Source organism: Callorhinus ursinus, unplaced genomic scaffold (genome assembly GCF_003265705.2).
Source record: "Callorhinus ursinus isolate GAN/ISIS: 27379988/994484 unplaced genomic scaffold, GSC_fseal_2.0 scaffold22, whole genome shotgun sequence".
In the NCBI taxonomy this organism is placed as follows: Eukaryota; Metazoa; Chordata; class Mammalia; order Carnivora; family Otariidae; genus Callorhinus; species Callorhinus ursinus.
Window position 1 is genome coordinate 10,044,700 of NW_027397084.1, and position 18,605 is coordinate 10,063,304.

General features: G+C 40.0%; 1 protein-coding gene and 1 long non-coding RNA gene across 7 annotated transcripts in view; one reads left to right on the forward strand and one right to left on the reverse strand.

Moving 5' to 3' along the window:
* The window catches only part of PKHD1 (PKHD1 ciliary IPT domain containing fibrocystin/polyductin), a 484,077-nt gene that overhangs the window by 105,750 nt on the left and 359,722 nt on the right, over positions 1–18,605 (reverse strand). The gene's annotated exons all lie outside the window — the stretch shown is intronic.
* Positions 1,092–17,202, forward strand: LOC141374835 (uncharacterized). The gene is made up of 3 exons (XR_012381975.1): positions 1,092–1,370; positions 3,823–3,882; positions 16,708–17,202. It is a non-coding gene; the product is annotated as an uncharacterized lncRNA (long non-coding RNA).

Consider the following 18,605-nt stretch of genomic DNA (forward strand, 5'->3'; position numbering starts at 1 on the left):
AGGGTCAGGAAAAGCTTCACAAAGTACCCCTTCAGATGGGTCTCGGGATGTAGTATACTGTACAGCTCCTGTTTGGCAGCCCGTATGTCTTTGCCCCTCCCCCTTCTCCAGGTTGTGGATCCTGACCTCTGGCTAAGAGTGGATCCATAACTAACCTCTGTCCAATCATATTCCCCCATTCCTTTGGGCCCAGTGATTGGTCCTAAAAGAGGCCTAAAGGCCAAATAGGAATTATCAGTCTTTCTCTAGGCCTGATATACAGATATTGGTAGAAAACAAAATTCCTTTTCAGCTGGGATTACTAAGCTGAACTAGATGGAAAAGGTTCTTCGGCAGCCGAGGGGAATGAGGCCAAGAGTCAGAAGGAGCAGAGACAAGCAGCAAGAGCAGAGAGAGGGGCTGACAGCGTTGATTCCTTGGTCCCAATACTTGGCAGGCCTCAAGGCTCAGATCCTTCTGCCTCTTTCTTCCATTGTGTCAGGGATTGTAATATCTTCCTCAGAGGCCCAAGCCAAATATTTACATGTTGCTTAAGGTTCTCAGAGTAGTGATTCACTCCCTCACCCTGATTGATATTTTGAGTCAGCAATCACCAGAGGCAGGGCAGGGAAGGGGATTTTGAGAACAGAATGCAAGGGACACAGGCATGAACGCATGAGGCAGCATTAGAGAAGGTAGCCTGGACTCAAGGGTACTGGGTCTGTTAAGAAATAAAGCCAATGTGGTAGGCCAAGTTCAGGTCGAGAAGACAGTTACTTGCTGCCACATGTGTCTCATTTCCAAAGGTCACAAATAACTTCAGCAAGGAATTGCAGAGTAGAACCTTTGGCTAAATGAGCTAAGTAGTAGCTGGTTAAAAATTTCTGCTACATCTCAGAGCATTAACATTTTTTTTTAATATTTTATTTATTTATTTATTTGAGAGAGAGAATGAGATAGAGAGAGCACATGAGAGGGGGGAGGATCAGAGGGAGAAGCAGACTCCCTGCTGAGCAGGGAGCCCGATGTGGGACTCGATCCCGGGACTCCAGGATCATGACCTGAGCCGAAGGCAGTCGCTTAACCAACTGAGCCACCCAGGCGCCCAGAGCATTAACATTTTAACAGTGGCCTGCTGAAGACAAGAAATTCTTCATTACACTTAATGATCAATCTTTTCTATGGGAACGCAGTGCCTGAAGACAGGTGGGCTGAGTTGAAGTTGGAGGAAGGAGAGGAACCACTTTGTGGGGTCCTTCAGATCATGCCAGGCGGATCGGTGTCTGCTTGGCCTACACACATGCCGCACTCTTTCTCAGTAGATTCCACTGCATCTATACCTCAGTGCATCTGCCCAATGATGAGGGCCATTCTTCTGGATTCTAGTAACCGTAAGTACAGTTGTTATTCTCTGAGGGGGGAAAATGGGGTAACAGTTGTGTTCATGGAACAGACTCACGAAATATTGTCATTAATGTTCACAGCCTAGAAATGTGGGTCTAGTCACTATTGGATAGGAGGTTAAAATCTCTAAAGGATAAATAAATATATTAAAAACTTCTTTGCAGATGATCTACTTGAAGTTTAAGCAATAAGGGCTTTACTGGTGGGATTTGAAGTTGAGCACAGAGAGATTATGCTATGTTGGATCCATTAAATAACATTTATTATCTATCATCTGATCTATAGATAAATATAGTCTCAATGAAAGTGATTTATGATATTTCCAGCCTCTTTCACATAAAATAGAACAAGTATAAATGGAGATACAATCAAATAAAAAAGCCTGGCAGCAGCATTTCAAGTTGATAATGCGGTTCAATGTGATGATGCAGGCAAGTGTACCACATCAAGACAAAGGAAAATACAAATGCAATATTCATGTGTTTGGAGTTGATTTCTTATTTATGTTGTGGGAAATTATTCATTTAAGTACTTATAACATAGCACGAGGGTTACACTATTTTTCGGCTTATGCCGTTTGGACATTTCATTGTTTTATTTGATTCAACGTAATACCCTACCTGGCTAGAATGACCAGGTCTTAATATTTTTGACATGGCTGCTTCATAGAAATGCAGAAGAAATAGCCAATTTTAACTACATATATGAATACAGATTTAACTTGAATGTCAGTCAGATACTAAAACTTCTGGGACAGGTAATGCGGTGTAATGCAGAATGTGTCAAATTAGGAGTAAGATTATTTTGGGCTTGATAATTCTCTGTCATGGGGAGCTGTACTGTGCATTGTCTGATGTATAGCAGCCTCTCTGGTCTCTAACCACCAGATGCCAGTTGCACCCCTCCAGTTATGACAACTAATACAAAGTCTTCAAATACAGATGGTTCCTGACGTACAAGGGTTCAACTTAATGTTTTTTTGACCTTATGATGGTAGGAAAGCAATATGCACTCAGTAGAAATCATACTGAATTTTGGTCTAGCGATATGCAGTATGATCCTTTCTTGTGATGCTGGGCAACAGCAGTGAGCACAGCTCCCCAGTCAGTCACATGAACACAAGATAAACAACTCGTACACCTACAGCCACTCCGTACCCATACAACCCCTCTGGGTTTCACTTTCAGTACAGTATTCAATAAATTATCTGAGATATTCAACACTGTTTTATAAAGCAGGGTTTACATTAAGATTATTTTGCTGGTATGTTTTGAGCATGTTTTAAGCAACTATAAGCTGATGTGTTTTGAGCACATTGAAGGCAAGCTAGGCTAAGCTATGATGGTCCATTGAGGAATTTTATTTATTTATTTGTCAGAGAGAGGGAAAGAGAGAGAGCACAAGCAGGGGTAGCGGCAGGCAGAGGGAGAAGCAGGCTCCCCGCTGAGCAGGGAGCCAGATGTGGGGCTTGGTCCCAGGACCCTGGGATCACGACCTGAGCTGAAGGCAGATGCTTAACTGACTGAGCCGCCCGGGTGTCCCTAAAATCTCATGTTCTTAAAATGTCCCACAAGGCCCCTCAGGATCTGGCTCTCATCCATTGTCCAACCCCATCCTAGGCTACTCGTGTATTTGTGTCCCCACCATTATTCAGTCCCTCTGGCCTTCCTTCCTCCAATGTTCTGCTCCTCCTGCCTTGGGATTTCTCTCTGCCTGGAAGGCTCTCCCTTCCACACATAAACTGGTGAATGCCTACTCAATTTTGGTTTTAGTTTAAACATCACTTCCAAGAGCAGCCTTCACTGACTCCCCACTGCCTATTTCTACCATTCTACAGTATGGTGCACCGACGACACTCCTACCATGGCATTTATCATGTATATAATTATATATGCATTTTTATGTATATATTGGCCTCTAATTGTTTACATTCTCTAATAAAATGAGGGCAGGAATTATGTCATTTTGTACACCTAGCTCTATCACAATACCTGGTATATAGTAGCTGCCAATAAATATCTGCTGAATAAAGGAATGAATGAACGAATGAATGAATGTGTATATCCTAACAGTGACTTTCTGAAGGAAAATCTCTGGCAGCAAAGATAGCAGTTTCAGGGGCGCATGAATTTCATGGCTAAATTTGTTAAGCATCTGCCTTTGGCTCAGGTCCTGATCTCTGGGTCCTGAGATCGAACCCCATGTTGGGCTCTCTGCTCAATGGGGAGCCTGCTTCTTCCCCTCCCTCTGCTTCTCCCCTCTACTCATGATTTCTCTCTCTCTCAAATGAATAAATAAAATCTTAAAAAAAAAAAGACAGTAGCTCCAGGCTACAAAGAAGAAGGCAGTATGAGTAGGGGAAGTACTTAGGGGCTGGCAAGACCCTGGGTGAACCAATCCCCTACATCACATTATATCCACACCTACTTCCTCCATCAGTGCCCAAGACCAGCCCAGCTTCTCCACCTGCTGGATGACACTCCACCCCATCTTTGTCCTGTAAGTATCCCAGAAGCCAGCAAGTGAGCATACAATGAGAGCTTGTGCTTCCATGGTGGGTAGTCCTACGTTTGTGCCTCCTTGTCTCTATAACAAGCCATAAAATATCATGTATCACTCATCTGCTTGCATGCTTTCAAACAAAGGCTTTCCTCAATGCCATGCATTCATCAACACTCTGGCTTCAGTTTATTTGCTTTCTCACTTCATTGGCACCTTTTCTTCCCCTAATGTTTCACCAACCACCTAATTCCAGATAAATTTCAACTTTATCTCTAGCTGCAATTTATCTCTGTCTCTAATTCTAGAGATTCCAGCCACCAGCTGCATGGGTGAATAGTTCCTATCCCATACGGTGGGCAACCCAAACTCACTAAAGGCAAAGCTTAGGCAATGGTCCTCTTTATCGTACTTCCCCATATTTGCTGTTGGAACCTCCATTCCCCCAAAATATGCCATGTTGACTTCCTCTTGCCAGGCCCCAGCAGTCAGGAGTAGGAAAGCCCTTTCTACTTCCTCTCTTTTGCATTTCTTTGACCTATACATCCTCTCCATTCTCATTGCCATCAATCTCTTTCAGATCTTCAATGCATTTCCCCTAAATCTATACAACTGAAACAGTGTCCTAACAAGTCTTCCCATTTGGTCCCTGCTCCTACTCAGTCTTCACCCTGCCTCCTACAGCCTGAGTAATCTTTGTAAACTACAGTTTCCTATAGGCTCCTCCTCTATTCTGAAATTTTCCAAGTATCCCCCCGCACCGTTCCCTCTGTGCAGCTACTGAACTAAATAGAAGTACTTGAGTCCAGCATTCAAGGCTCTCCAAAAATATGGCTCTGCTCTCCCTTTCATTTCAATGTTTCCCATACTTCAATCTATGAAAATACCTACACCCTGTGTTATCTGTGTCCTTTATTCATGCCCCAGTGTGGGAAATTCTTTCTTCCTCTGTCAAAATCCCACCCATCCAGTCTGTTCAGGATACTCTTCAGGTATTTGCAGGTGCTTATCTTATATTGCTTCATATTATAGTCAGATGCTTGGATTATTATACTAAAGTATCTCCTTGAGGGTCAAAGATGAATCTCACATGTAACTCTCCAGAGATCCTCTATACAGAAAGGGTCATGGGCATTAAGAAAAAAAAACTTAGGCATTGAATTCAGACAGATTTGGATATAAACCCGGCTTTATCACTGGACATACCCTCTTAAACAAAGTCCCTAAATTCTGAGAGCCTCAGTTTCATTCATTTCGAATGATAAAAACAAGGCTTATTTTGCAAGTTATTGTAAAGATTTGATATATAAAGCACCTAACACAATGGCTGGCATGTGTTAGGCACCCAACCACTACTTCCCAGTAAATGGAAGCTAGCACAATAGTAGTATCTGTTATTACTTTGTTTTGTGTTGTTTTAAGGTTTTTTTTTATTTTTAAGTAGTCTCTACACCCAATATGGGGCTCAAACTTTCAACCCCAAGATCAAGAGTCCTAGGTTCTACTGATTGAGCCAGCCAGGCACCCCTATTATTACTTTGTAGTAGAAAATCAACACACATTGGTTAAATAACTAAAATTAGCATAATAAATCTGTCCTGTCCTCCAGGAGGTTATAATCAAACAGGGGAAAGAAGTCACCACTACATGCTAACATAATTAAGCATTCTAAACAAAATGTAACACAAATGATTTTTAGAGTAGGCAGTTTTGTTCTAACAGGATGCCTGGAGGCCAGCAAAGAGGAAGTCATGGCTAACCACGGGGAAGTCAGAGGCCTGTCCCAGCAGCACTGCAAAACAAAATCACAAGACACTGGATCAAACCAGACAGGCCCAAGATAGCTGACAAAGCAGGCCAAAGTTCACATTATTCTTTCATTATACTACATTAACATACTAAAATCTCCTCCCTAATGGTGCCAGGACAGGAAACCTCTGACCAAATACAAAAGAAAAAACAGGTAACCTTGCTTCCTAGAAATCCCCACCTCAGGCCATGAACATTCCACCCCTTTGTTAACAACTGTCAATAAAAGATAGAAACCCAAACTGAAGTGGGCAAGCTCTCCCTTGAGCTCACCCGCTCTCACATCTTGAGAGTATACTTTCACTTTGCAATAAAGCTTCTTCCATTATACTTTACTCTAACTCGTCCTTGAATTCTTTCTCACAACAAAGTCAAGAACCTGGCACGGGCTGGTGGTGGAGGTCTCAGGGCCCGAGAACTCCCCCAGTCTGGTATCATGACAACACCACAAGTAAGTTCCAAGGTTTTCTGAGGATAAAGGCTTCATTTGTTCTGGAGTGGAGAGGGCATCCCTTCGAAGGATAAGTAAGCCCTCTGTAAACTTTTGGAAAGATGGAATAGCTGCAGTAATAGGCATACTCTGAACAGTAAAGGGTTACTCTCAACTGTTTTTTTTCTTTTTTTTTTTTTTAGGAAAAAATATGAAGTTTGTTTTAAATGAGCCATTAATCATTTATTTACTTCACTAATTACTGATTTATTTTTTAATTAACTTTTTGTTAAAAGACGTTCTAATACAGAGGGAGAAATTCTGGCTTGAAGAATTTCTAATAGGTTATATCATTATAAAGGAGTCATTTTGCTCCTGGGACGTCCATGATAGCAGCTGCAAGTAGCAAAATGTCAGATATGCTTTTAATAGGAAACTAGAAAGAGTGAGGGGATGACCCAGCTGGTTATTTCCCTCCTTAAAAGGGGAATATGGAGAATTGAGTAGCCTTTCTAGTGAATGAATACTATCACACAGACCAGTGCCAGAGTTCATGCCTACAAACTGACTGGCTATTCAAGAACAATATAAGTTCAGGTGGAACAATTTTGAGAGAGGTGGGAAAATCAATGGTTGAGAATTTCAAATAGTATGATAAACCCACCTCCACAACTGGAAGTGAAAATGTTCAAAGAATATTAAAAAACAATTGATGGTTATTTTGGATCTGTTGTGATTGTGTGTATGTGAGAGAGAGAGAGAGAGAGAGAGGGAAGGAAGGAGAAAGAGAGAGAGATTGATAAAGGAAACTCAGGATATTTTCTTTCCCCACTCTCCTTCATCCTTTTCAAGAGGAGAAAGGGAAAGAAAATACCCTAAATTGCCAAATCTGGACTTTCCAAATTAAAATATATATAATCTTGGAATCACCAAGCATGTTAGTCTGAACAATGGACCCAAGATGTTCATTCCTTAATCACTGCATCTGTGAATGTTGCCTTCTATGGAAAAGGGACTTTGCAGATGTGATTGAGGATCTTGAGGTGGAGAGAGCATCCTGCATTATCCAGGTGGACTCTAAACATAATCACAAATGTCCTCACATTTGTAGGGAAGCTGAAGATCTAACCACAGAAGAAAAGACAATGTGACCACAGAGGAGAAGTTAGAGTGATGCAGTGACCATGCGAACAGCAAGAGGCAAAATGGAAAGCAAAACACTCCAGTCACACAGTGAAGGAAATGAAGACAAGCCCCATGTCTCTCTCAAGCCATGCGGCTCAGTGCTTCTTGGTTGGGGCTTTAAGCTCTGAAGTTAGAGCAGGTCCTTAGGGAAGGGGAAGTGGTCCACAATTAGGCTCCTGGAAAAGAGAGGGGCTTCCTGTCACTGCTGTGTGTTCCTCCTGAGGGAAGGACCCCTCCCCAGGCCAGTGAAGGGGCCTTACCAGTTCCCATGGTTGGCTTCTGCACAGTGTGTATTCAGCCACCAGCGGGGAAAGACTGATGCCTACTCACTCAAATAGGCATTCGGACTTTCTTTTAAACAAACCTAAACAATTGCTCCTTGTTTTAAACACTTCTGTTTCTGTGGCTATTTTCATGTCCAACCAAGGCAAATGGAGAGCCAGGTTGAGGCTCAGCAACTGAAACCTTGCCCGTTTCAGAAGAAATGTCACTCAGGGCATCCTGCAAAGGAATTTCCCACCATGTACTCCATAATGTCCCTCTTCCATTCGGAGAAATGTGAGAAAGAGGGGAAATACAAAGAAAAGGAAGAAAAATAATGCAGGAACATGGGGGTAAGAAAGTCCAAGAAAGAGAGAGAGAGAGACCACCGGGTGCTTGTGCGTGACTCTCTTTCACATGGAATTAATGGTGGTTTAATGGGGTATGAAAGAATGTTTTACTGGAAACAATGAGGAACAATTGTCTAGCTCACGTTTCATTTCACAGGTCATTATTGCATTAAGAAGTAAATCGACCAAGTCCGGTAAATAACAGTGTGCGTATTGCCGAGAGCTTCAAACCAACAATTTTAGCCATTGCCAACTAATATCTCTGTCATTTTAACCCTTGCAGGGTAGTGCTAGGGGGCTAAACAATTACAGTCTTCACCCAGCTCCAGCAGGTGAGCATAATTCATTGCCCCTCTAGTCCCTTTTTTGCAAAACCCAGGAGGCCATATTTTAGCATTGTTGTTTTGTTGATGAGCCAGCCTGAGCCCACTGCAGCTCTTGAAAAACAACCCCCATTTTAGTGAGTGCTGCAGGCATCTTTAAACAGACTGCTTTCTCTGCAAAATTAATTGCTGCAAAATGCAGTGCTCCCTCATCGAAGCTTTTGCAAGCTCATACTCAGCTATTTAGGTGGGCCATAGATGTGTCTGAGAGAGCCAGGGAAAATGAGCTGCTTTCTTTTATTATAGAAGTTCACATCTGTGTCGCTGAGCATCATCAGGCACCGGACATCCAGGAGTTTCTAATGCCTAAATTCTGCTACCCTTCACTCAGGGGCAATTGGTGGAGGAGGCAAATGCTAGCATAGGAAATAAATACATCAAAGGTAGGGTAGAGCCAACAGTTGAGTTGAAATACATGCAATAAAAGACATATTTAAATACACACCAAAATAACATTTTCTTGCTTCAACTTATAACAAAAATGAGACAAAAGTCAGGTTATGAATCACAACCCATCAAATGAATCAGGTTTCACTGGTAATTTTTCCATCAAAACTAGATGTTCACCCTGCAGAAGAGATATGGAATCCTCCATGTTTCTAGAATACCTCTGAAGCAAAACAAAACAAGGTCTTACTTTTTCCCCATAAGAGAAGAAAGCTTTCAGAGACTGCATCAGTGTTCCAACTTAATATTTCTTATCTCTGATTCTTTCACCTTTTACAACTAAAACTAACAAAGAACTATGGTTGGCTGAATAATGACCTCCCAAAGATGTACATGCCCCAACTCTGAACATGTGAATATATCAAAGGAACTTTGCCAGAGTGATTAAGGTGATTGATGGATCTCAAAGTAGGGAAATTATCTGGGTTGGCCAGATCTGATCCTATAAACCTCTTAAAAGCAAAGAACTTTCTCTGTCTAGAATCAGATGCAGCAGAAGAAAAGACAGGAGAGATTCAAAGCATGAGAGGAACACAATCCACCAGAGCTGGCTTTGAAGGTTAAGGGGGCCACAATCAGGGAATGTGGGCAACCTTAGAAGCTAAGTGTGACCTCTAAGCCTATGAGCAAGGAAATGGGGACCTCAGTCCTACAGTCCCATAAAACTGAATCTGGCTAAGAACATGAGTGAGATTGGAAGTGGATTCATCCCTAGATACTCCAGAAAGGAGTGCAGTCCTGCCAATGCCTTAATTTGGTCTTTGAGAGACTCAAAGCAGAAAATCAGCCAAGTCTAACAGACTTCTGACTTGCAGAACTGTGAAACAATGCATGGGTGTTGTTTTAAGCCACTAAATTTGTAGTAATTTGTTATGGCAGCAATACAAAAGTAGCACATAAGAATCATTAAGACGTGAGGCGCCTGGGTGGCTCAGTTGTTAAGCGTCTGCCTTTGGCTCAGGTCATGATCCCAGGGTCCTGGGATTGAGCCCCGCATCGGGTTCCCTGCTCAGCGGGAAGCCTGCTTCCCCCTCTCCCACTCCCCCTGTTTGTGTTCCCTCTCTAGCTGTGTCTCTCTCTGTCAAATAAATAAATAAAATCTTAAAAAAAAAAAAAAAAGAATTGTTAAGATGTGATGCCTGAAACGTTCAAGTCATCGTCCCAGCCAGAGCCACGATAAATGGTGGCAACAAAATGGTGGTCACTAGTATTTACTTGGTGCTTATCCCAAGCCAGGCTTGGGGCTAAGTATTTTATATGCATTGTGTCTTTTATAGCTCTGAGGTCTGCTCCTTTGCCTGGAAAGCATTCAAACAGAGGGAATATGGCCTAGATGTAGGGATAGTCTGGTTTCCACATGGGCAATGCTCAAGGAGAGTTGCATCCTACCAGCATCACCCAAAAGGGAAGAGATTATTATCCACAGCCACATAAAAAAAAAAAAAAAATCAGCTTCAACTCCCTTTCTCCATGGCAATTACTTTCAGGAACTTACATTCAATTTTTATTAATATTTCTCCTGTGAGGGAGTTAAGCAAATTGGAATTGGGTCCTATAGGGAGTCCCTAATTCCATAGTAAAAAGATTGGCTTCTAGGTCTACGAAAATTTCTTTTCTTCTGTGTCGCTTTTCTTGACATGCTTTACATAATAACCAACTCATTTTTGAGGATTCCATTTGTTATATAAATGAGTTTTACTATCATTATTCTTATTAAAATAATAAGTAATACATATACATGATTTTTTAATATGGCAACTTCCCAGTTGTTCCCTCTGAGCAGTAGTACTGAAGATCAGGATAGCAGAGGGCTAAAAGCAGGGAGTGTTTTCTTTCTCATTGTGTGTTTTACTGTTTTGTTTATTCATTTAACAAAAATCGCTAGGATAATGTCTTAAAAGTGGAGTTGCTGAGTCAGAACTTTTAGATGGTTACCAGATGCCAAGAGGCTACACCAAATGATATTTGAGAATGAAGTCCAAAAGTCTGAGAACTCTTTCTGTGCACATTCCCCAACACAGAGATGATCACACTTTTTAAATCATTGCCAAGACAGTAATATTAATAGTAATTATAGTAGCAGCGGTCACCACTGTCTTAAGAGTAGTGGTGGACACTTTTGTTGAGCTTCTCTCTCTTAATCCTTACAATAATCATAAGTATATAATATTGATGTCTCTACCTTCCAACTGGGGAAACTGAGGCTCAGAGAAGCTAAGAAACTTGCTTAGCATTGCACGTCTAGTAAGTGGACACCATCCAGGCAGTAGGATACAGTGTAAAGCTCTTTTTTTTTAAGATTTTATTTATTTATTTGACAGAGAGAGAGAGCACAAGCAGGGGGAGCGGCAGAGGGAGAGGGAGAAGCAGGCTCCCCGTTGAGCAAGGAGCCGGATGAAGGACTCGATCCCAGGACCCTGGGACCATGACCTGAGCCAAAGCAGATGCTTAACTGACTGAGCCACTCAGGTGTCCCAGTGTAAAAGCTCTTAACCCGTGCTTTGATTATGAGAGAAATTGGGCTTTTTGTATGTTTACTGGCATTGGTATTTCTTTCTCTGTGAAAAACATTTTGGAATCCTTTGACTGTTTTTTAAATTGGTTTGTTCCTTTTCCTTCTTAACTATTAGCAGGAATTGTTTGGTATTATCAACTAATGAGCTCTTTTCTCTATGAGTCGTAAATTTTTCCTAGGTTTTTTAGTTTAGTTTTTGATATTCTTTGCAGAACTTTTTAATTCTTAGTCCAATTTATCAAATACTTATCTAATGTTTCCTGGATTTTTATTTGTGCTAAGAAATATCTCCATAACTAGAAAAGTATAATCTCACCAGTATTTTCTAGTAATTCTATATACTCAATTTTTTTCCTCTTTAATCCATATGGAATTTATTTTTATAAAAAGAAAAGTATGAATTTCTCAATTTTTCCCTAAATGACTACTTAAATGTCTCAATGACATTAATTGAATAATTTCTATTAAAATGTCATCTTTTTTATAAATTAATTTCTCAAATACATTTGGATCTATATCTGACTTCTAAAAGTTTTTGTTCCCTCAACACATGTATTTTCAGGATATTTTTAATAGTTACATTCAAACCATCACAAAATACCATTAGTTTTTACATCTAGTGAGTGTACAAATATATGGAGAAAAAACTGAGAACCAGATCAAAGAATCTTCCAGGTCCATAATATTGAAATGAGAAGGTCTGAGTCATGAACTTGTTGAGTACCTATTGCTAAGGCACAAGCATTTTATTTACTGAGGGGACTGTTCAAGTATCTCCCTCCATTAAAATGCACATTTGTGCATGCACACACACACAAACACACATAAGAATATATAAAATAATCAAACAAATAAAACAAACAACATCCATCTCTCTTAGGTGTAAAATAAGCTAAAGTTTGAGCTTCTGCCTTCTAAATCTTTCAATGCTATTGTACCGAAAGATTGAACACAGCAATGCAGAATTCTTTCATTATTAAAATTTGAAGAATAGGAACACAGTTTACTATTCAATGAAGTCTGGAAATAATCCGGGGAGATGGAGTAGTGGATGGGGGCAGGGGCAAAAAAAGAAAGAAAAGTAAAGAAAATTAAGAAAAAAGAAAGAGCCACTATATTATCAGAAAAAAGTCATGTAATTTCATTTAGTTACAGATATTCAAAAATAGTCCCTCTTGTGGAACACTGATATTATCCATCTTCTCATACAATAAAGCATAGAAATGTGAATAGACTTTTCAATAAAGGGTCTTTAACTTGAGGAGTAAAATTCCCAGTCTCAGAAAACCTTGATGCTTTATTGGAGGACTGGTTATTTGAACAGTAGCTCCTACTAATGGCAGATAATTCCGATAAGCTTCTTTCTTTTACTGACTGGGTTATATGCCCAGAACCAATTAGGTGATCTGTGGAATGGTTTCTAATTTTGGGCTTAGTGTCTAATCCAAAGAAACCTAAGTTACATCTAATGACCTGTAAAAGTGACTTATAAAAATGAAATTTAACAGAGATTAATAGAGTCTACTACACAGGTTACAAAAAAAAAAAAAAAAAAACAATTCTCTTTCTTTGAACTTCCAGAACTAGGGAAGAAAGATACCCATATGGTAACCATAGCTACAGGTAGTTTTTTAGCCCTCAAAATATGACTAGAGCAACTGAGAATTAAATTTTAAGTTGAATATAATTTAATTATAATTTAAAGTACATAAATGATTAATTGTTGAAAAATATTTACGTATATTTGGAACAACTTGTACATGTGAATCTACTTTTTCAATTCAAATCTAGATACACATAAAATATTTCTGATGAAAATGTAGTTTCTGGATTGGGATATGCTATAACTGTGAAGTACAAACAAAATTTCAAATACACAATATGAAAAAATAAATGCAAAATATCTCAATAGTTTTATATTGATTAATCTTAAAATGATACTATTTTTAATATATCAGATTAAAAACATATATTATTAAATTTAATTCCATTTCTTTTTACTTTTTTTAACCTGTCCACTAAAAAATTTAAATTATACTTGGGGTTTACATTATTATCTCTATAAGACAATGTTGCCTGGATAGATAATGTTCTAGCTTCTACATTTTGGAAAAATCATCAACAAATTGAAGAATATCACAAATAAGCCAGTTTAGAAATGAAAGACCTAAAAACAATCTGTCATATGTTGACAAACAGAAGGAATTTGGAATTTCTTTACTTGAAAGAGGCATACTGGGTTATTATGAGATGATTGTTTTACTGATTTGGGTATGTAAAAGGCTATAATATGGAAAGAAATAAACCTGCACTCTTACACCAAAAGGCAAACTAGGTCATGCGTGATGGAAATCATGGAAAGAATCCTAACAATTAAAATTATTCAAAATATATTAGGTATCCCTGGAAGGGAGTGAATTCCCACTTCCTGAGAAAGTTAAAGGTAGAGACCATCTATGCATTGAATGAAAAGGGGAACATAATAACCTTCAAGGAACCATCCAAACTAAACATCCTGTAATCTTAGTTCTTTCCAATTGGCATGCATCCCCACAAACTAATGAATTAATCTGAGCCAGTATTTCCCAAGATGCATTTTGAAGTACACTAATTCCAACGGACACTACTGTGTAGTATGAATAAGTATTCACTAGGGTTAAGAAGTTTGAGAAATACCAGATAACACAAATTTAAATAGCATTTTTAAATTTAATTGCAGAACTTATCAGAACCCTTAATATCTTAATGTACATGATAAATCTCCAAAATGGGAATAGTTGGGAGTTTTCAAAATTTAGCCATGGACCACATTTTGCACCATCTCCTGAGATGAGTGAATAGGGAACATTCTTTGAGAAAGCTAACACAAAGTATATATTAAGTAAATCTGTAAGATTTACTTTGTGGAATAGTTGACTGGCAACCTAAACTGGAATTCTTGACGTTTTTACTCATTCATTCACCCATTTACTCATTTATTCCCTCATTCAGCAAACATTTACTGAGCATATATTATGTTCCAGGGATTATACTGAAAATTCAAGGATCTTTGCCTTCAAGGTATTCACAGTCTGGTGAGATGACGGGTTTGAAAGATGACGGCAGGAGAGCATCAGATGTTCTATGGTAGAATTCAGTGATAGCCGGAGCAAGCGCACAAAGAGCCAGAGCCCCAGCTGTGTCTGGAAGCCCGGGAGCATTCCACAGGGGAGCGGCCACACTGCAACACATTGTCTGCGCTTCGAAACACCCTCTTTGCCTGGCTTCCTTCATACATGCTTGTCAAAGCGTTACCTGATGCTCTAGGCTCAGGGCAAACTCCATTTCCTTTCTAGAGCCTTTGTCTAGATCCCCAGGTATACGTGGACTCTCCAGGGTATTTTGTGCCAATTTTATATTAACTCATCGTCTCCATCTCGTAGCCTGCCCCCGCCCCCCACATCCACGCCGAGGGAAAGGACGGTTTCTTACCTACCTCGCTGTGTCCTGTATAGGATACCCCAACAGTACAGAGTGCCTTACTCTCACTGGATTCTCAAGAAACAACTAAGTTGGGGGGGAAAAGAAAACCTACCTCAATTTATTGGGAGAAAGGGGAAGCTACAGAAAAATTACTATAATAAAGTTTTTAAAGATTTTATTTATTTATTTGAGAAAGAAAGAGAATGAGCAGTGGGGAGGGACAGAGGGACAGAGAGAGAGAGAGAGAAGAAGATTCCTTGCTGAGCAGGGAGCCCGATGCGGGGCTCGATCCCAGGACTGGGCGATCACGACCTGAGCAGAAGGCAGGCCCTTAACTGACTGAGCCACCCAGGTGCCCGACCCTAATAAATTTTTGAGTTCATGACCAAAGTTTCTCCCTCATGCTGCTCTATTGCTGTCGCACAACTACCAGGGGTTAACACTGGCAAAATGCCAGAGTCCGTTTACCTCGTACACAGGAAAGGGCTATATACATACGAAGAAGAGGAACTAAGTGAGGCTGTTTTGTGGTCATTATTACCATCGTCTTTCAAAAATGTTACAGTAATTGACAGTTATTTTTTAAAATCTAAAAATCGATTCGCTACCATGGAAAATGGAAAAATGTGAATTCTTTAAGAAATATCTCTCGGTGCAGCTCCCCACCACATGATTTAGACCACATGACGATAATTATCTAGAAGTGGTTCCAAGCCCAGATTTTGGAATCAGACAAATATAGATTTAAATCTTGGTTCTGCACAGTCTAGCTGCGGGACCATGAAAAATTAGTTAGCTTCTCTAAACCCCTATTTCTTCGAATGCTGAAAAGGGATAACAATCCCTACATGTTAAGGTTGTTGAAAGGATAAATGGGAATATTTATAAACCACTTAGCATAATGCCTGGCACATGGAATATGCTAGATAAATGGTAACTATTATTATTGCTAGTTGGGGTGGATAATTGCTGGAATAATTGCACAGCCTCAGTTTGCTTTGTTCTGTGTAGACAGGACTGTGTGAGAAAGGCTGATAGATCTAAGAGAGCTAACACTGGAGAATGTAGAGAAAAAAGGAAAAAAACCTTAGCAAGAGGGTACCATGCACAGCATCGCACATAGTGTGAAAAACACAGGTTCAGTCCTGAATCTTCTATTAATTAGTTTATGGCTTGGGCAAGTTACCTAATACCTCTACGTCAGTTTCCACAGCTATAACAGGTAGGGAATAAGAGTATCTACCTCATAGGATATATTCTGTTGATGGGATTACATGAAATAAGTCATGTGAAAGTCTTAGCACAAACTCAGAAACATGATGGATATTCCACAAGTATTAGCTGCTAACAGAAGATTTGAGGATTAAGGCAATCTCAGGAAGAATAAAGTGTCCAGATTGAGGAGAGGCAACAGAAGTTATTCCCATGGCTCATATGCCTTCTTACATCATCCTTTACAAATCACACGCGAAAAGCATTCCAACTCACATTCTGGACGATTTCAAAACACAATCAAACACGGTTACGCCATTCATGGCCTAGAGACGGGACAAGTCATGCAGGAGAGAGAGAATCAGGTAAAGGAAAGGTGCTCTTTCGGTCTCACAAAGGATCATGGAAAGCTTCGCCCTCTTCTGCTTGGGAGAAAAATCCCTGCAGCCACGCATCCCAAAGATTCTAATATTTTCTGAGACTCTACTGTGCTTTTATATTTTAATACCCTGACATCTGGAATCCTAAAAGTCTAATGTTTAACCATAAATATCTGCTGAGATTAAAGAGCTATATACCAAGTTTCAATCTTTGGGGCCTATAATTGCTTGGGAAAAGAGAATGGTATTTCCCCCTCTAGCTAGAAGAAAAAGACCTCTGCAAGCACAGATATTGGCAGACAAACCGTTTCCTCTCTCCATTCTGTCCCCTCATTTTCTCCCTCCCTCTTCCTTCTCCCATTTTATAATACCATCTTGCTGTCATTCCCAGGACAAATGGGAAGAAAGAGAAGCCTCGAAAGCTTAAAGAAAGGACGCATTTCGTGATCTAGCAACAAAGAGTTGAGAAAATGCTCACCCCTCTGTCTGCAAGCAGCTGAGCGTATGTCTCCCTGTTGCTGGAGCTTTCCCATTATTCAGTTGGAAACCACTTCATCACTCCACGGGCTGACAGTAAAATGCCAGCTTTATTTTCTTTCTTATCAACCTCATCTTTTATTTTTGATTCGAGGTCAGTCACTTTTAAGGTCTCCATAATGGTGTATAACTTTCTCAAGAAGCGACCAAGAAGGAACACCATTTGAAAAATGTTTCTTACTCTTTCGTGGCAAAGAATGGGAAACTCTCACCTGCCCCAAAGATGGATTTGGTCAGAAGTTCTGGTCAGACCACAGTACTTTGCTGGGAATGACGTTAAGGAAAGTGTGGGAAAAGCTTATCATGAGTTTAGGTTTGTAATATAATGATTCAATGTAGAATTTAAAAAATAAACTTAGCATTGAACTCATTTTTATCCAATGCTTCATTATTAAAGTGACAGTTTGAGGTCATGCAAGTCACTTTAGTACTAGCAAAAATAATCTACATTAAAAAAAGTTTAATATATTCTTATTATTCGAAGACTTAATTTGATTGTGAAGACTCCTATATCTTTTTACTTCATGTCCTGTTCCCTTTCACAAATATACCCAGTGTGTGTATAAGCAAGTATATTTTTGCCTATGGTATTTGGCACAGGGAGCAAATTCTGGATTTTTCATGAGAAAAAGTGAGACTGCTCACTTTTTAAGTTAAAAATATTGTCTTCATAACATCCTGTCTATTTACATCAAAGGAAGCATATTACTCTACAGTTAGTGATTCTCAAACCTTAACACAACAGAATCTCTCGGGGAGGTTGTGGGTATGAATGAATGTGTATCTGTGTATATGTGTGTTTAAACACAAAGGCCTGGGCCTCACATATACCTATTGACTCAAAATCCCCCCCAACATGCAAATGAATGTTTAATGTCCTAGATAATACTGATGGTGAGTCGGCTACAGAAGCCACTGCCCTAAGCACTTCAAATTTACCTCCTCAATTGAAAAATATTTGGTAAGAAACAGGGTAGTTTGCTTTGTTTTGTTTGTTTTAAAATTTCCAGGCCATCGAGGACCAACGCTTTAAAAAATATAAATTATCTGACCAATTAGACATACAAAATAAAAGCCCCAAATTTTCTTTATTAGAGTCAACAGACATAAAATTACTCTTGTCAAGTTGCTATGCTTCTAAGCGACCGATTCATGTCATTATCTCATTATAGACAAGTGCAAGACTTTGCGGGCCAGCACACGTCAGCGGACCACCTGTGGGGTGGTGCATCCCTAAGCCCCCCCAGCTTTAGCTTCCTAACTGCCCTGCCTGCTCCTGGTCTGACTCCCACTCCCTATTCATTCATTCCACGGCTGCATGTACCATCTTTTCAGAGAGTGAACATCATCCTCCAACATGCATCCTCCAGCATCATCTTATCAAATTGCCCTGGCCTAGGAAGGAGCTGGCTCCTGGCTACCTGCAACTACTCCTGTTCCCATTAATCACACACCGGGAGCACTGATCACCTTTTCACCTACCCCTCAGACACGCGGAAGCCTCTGTCTCAGAGCCTCTGTTCTGGCTGCTCTCTGTCCCTAGGAGGCTCCTCCCTCTGCTCCAAGCAGTGACCCCTTGCCCCTCATTCAGGTCTTGTTGGAAATGTAACTCTGTTTCAAATAGCAACTCCCTCATCTACACCTGCGTGCACACATGCACAACCTTCAATCTACTGCTCTAACCCAAAACCCTGTACTATTTTCTTCGTACCTCCCATCACTATTGGAATATTTTTATTTGGTTATATATCT